The sequence below is a fragment of the Otolemur garnettii genome, unplaced genomic scaffold (assembly GCF_000181295.1).
Source record: "Otolemur garnettii isolate 467f Iridium unplaced genomic scaffold, OtoGar3 scaffold00032, whole genome shotgun sequence".
NCBI lineage: Eukaryota > Metazoa > Chordata > Mammalia > Primates > Galagidae > Otolemur > Otolemur garnettii.
Window position 1 is genome coordinate 5,340,861 of NW_003852427.1, and position 2,970 is coordinate 5,343,830.

The window sequence follows — 2,970 nt, forward strand, 5'->3', positions numbered from 1 at the left end:
GTACTTGGCCAGACTGTAGCTATTAAGATGGGACAGCCTCAGAGAGCTTATGACCTGCTGTGGGGACCAACATGTTTATAAATAGGCTGGGGTACATCTCTCCTTTGTGGCCCTGGAGAGATCAACAGGCAGGTGTGCACAAAGTGAGGAACTGTGGAGGAAGACAAGAAGCCTTGACAGAGACGGTGAAAGCAAGCTGGGTTTTGGAGAGTGAGTAGGAGTTTGGCAGGTGATGAATGGAGAGTCAGGAAAGATGTGCCATGGAGGAGGAAGGCTGGTTCAAAGGGTGAGGTCATGAGAAGACATAAGAGGGAAGAGTCTGTGTTTTGGAACATGACAGGGTGTGGACACTACTGAGATGGGCCTGGGGGTGAGTTGGAACAAGGAACAGTGGTGGTAATGGACCATGTCTGCTGTGCTGAGCTGGGAATGCAGATTTTATACTATAGGTTGTGCAGAGACCCTGGGCAGGAGAAGAAAATGTCATGCTTGGTGACAGGATTGTGGAGAACAGTTGAGAGAAAAAGATTTAAGAGGCTCTTTCAGCTGTCTTGGATGTGTCAGAGGAATCAGGCTAGAACAAGGTACTCAGAGGCCAGTTTGAGACAAGTTAAGGAGGAAGACCTGGCAACGGATGGACTGTGGTGAGAGGGAGGGGGAGAGAGGCAGGGAAGGCAGAGTTCTTACTTCTGGCTCGGGCAGTTGGCTAACCAGGGCTTACTTATGAAGGAAAAAGGCAGGAGGAGGAGGGTGTGGGCTTTTCATCCTATCCAGGGGTGACATCAGGCTGGGGCAGGGTGGTCCTGACTCTCTCACCTGCCCCAGACCTCCATTCTCCATCCCATCGCTGTAATCTCTGGGCCTTACCAGCATCTCCAGCATAGCACATCACAGCCAGTCCTAACACACCTTTGTTCTGCCACAGGGCAGGACAAGGTGGCATTCCCTAGAGCAGGGCACAGGGGAGGGGGCAGAGCCTGCCCACTCTGAACCAGGTTCAGGTCCTGCCAGGAACACTGTGGGCAACTAGGGAAGCCTTCTCACTCCTATTCAGGACTTTACGTAAAGCTGATAAGACGGCAATTCTAGGTCGCCTGGATATTAAGAACTTGCCACCTTTTACAAATTATGTTATGGTTGGAAGGCTTGTGTATTTCCATAAGGCATTGACATGATTTATGGTTAATTTTCCCTTGATTTCTGTACACACACCTGCCTTCTTTAAACTCCTCATCTCCTTTCCCAGGAAGATTCTCCTTGAAGGAAACACTCAAAGTCAAGTAGTGCCCTTTAGAGACAGCAGCTGGCTGCTGCCCGGACGCTCAGCTGCCTTTCCCCGCACTCTTCTGGAGGGGACAGACAACAAGACAGTTCTTCTCCTGATGCCCCGAGTGGCTTCTGAACCTGTCTGCTTTATAGTGGTGACCAGTGGGAGGGCTAGGCTGGCCCTTGGCCTGGGTCAGGAGGGAGGACTCCAGGACTGTTTCATATCAGGCTTGTGGGTCTTCTCCCTCTGCACCCATCCTGGACAGTAGCCCCGAATTCTGTGAACATGCTGGCGACTCCCAAGCTTGCATCCCCGGCCCAGGCTCGCAGATCTAACTGCCATGTCTTTCACTGGGTTCTCACAGGCATGTCGGTCTCACTGTGGCCCTAGCAGATTCTGCCTCCTTCCCCAACCCACTCACATGTCTGCCCTTCATCTTTGCAACTTCTGGAGGCCAGAAACTGAGAGCGATTCTCTACTTCTTCATCTTCCGACCTCTGTTCGCTTTGCCCTCACGGACACCTCCTCTTTATCTCTCCATGCTGGGGCTCCTGTCTTGGGTTTTCTCACGCTAGGAAGCTTCCCCAAGGGGGTTACTCACAGTTGCAAATTTTACATCTCCATGCTGGGATTTGCTTCATCCCCTCCCTGCCCCAGGCATATTATTACCCCTGTTGAGGCAGGACCCTGTGTGTTCACTCACCACTGGACTCCTGCAAACTTTGCCACCCGACTCAATGTACAGCTGTTGAGAATTTCTGCTTTGGGCAGGTGGGTGGATGATGGTGCCCTCATTGGACATTGAAGATGCAGAAGGAGGAGCATGGTCGGGTGGGAAGACGCTGAATCAGGCTGGGATCTGCACAGCTGGAAGTGTCTGTGGGACACTCCGGAGAGGTACACTGCCTGGGATTTGACTCATGGGCAGTGGAATAGAAGGTAGCCACATATCAAAGGTATGGGAGGCCCACGTGTGGCTCCAACAGTCTCCCAGGGAGTGTGTCTGGAGGGAAAGAGGTAGGAGCTTTGGGTGGATAACCTGCAAGTAGACTGGGAAGAAGTGGCCTTGGCACAAGAGAAAACCAAGAGGGGTCCAGTGGTAGGAGCCAAAGGAAGGGTGTGTCAGTGGAAGAGGGTACCAAAGTGGCAAAGGCAGCCAGGAGATGAACATTTCCACTGGGTTTAGCTTAAAGGACCATGTGGTGACCTAGATGGATGGTTTCCGAGGGGCCCAGGGTTAAGAAGCCAGGGAGCAGAGAGGGGAGGTGAGGAGAGAGAGACAGCAGCTTGGGAAGGGGAGGGAGACAGAGCACGGGACACAGAGGATCAGGGAGGCTGTGGGTATGTCTGCCTTCCACAAGAAGTAGTTCTTTTCAGTTGAGATGGCAGGACAGAGATAAAGGTGCCTACAGAGAAACGAGATTGCTCAGGTTTGGTGCCAGAAGCCATAAGACAGAAAATTCTCTCAACTTCCTATGTTTTCCCTGAGGTTGGAAGTAAAGATTGGAGAATGAGAGGTGGAGACTCTTGGGCAGGTTTGGGAGGGTGGAGAGGTTCGAACTAAGGCCGGTGAGAGCTGGAGAGAGGCTATCCTGTTTAGGAGGAACATAGCCAAGTAAGGGTGAGTTGTGGCTGAAGGCTGTGGATTAGTGGTGGCCCTGACCTTCAGCTCCTGACTCTTCCTGGGGAACTGTGGCCCAGGA

General features: G+C 52.4%; 1 protein-coding gene across 1 annotated transcript in view; it reads left to right on the forward strand.

The window, feature by feature from the left end:
• Window positions 1–2,970, forward strand: part of EPHB1 (EPH receptor B1) — a 411,740-nt gene that overhangs the window by 127,192 nt on the left and 281,578 nt on the right. The window lies entirely within an intron of this gene.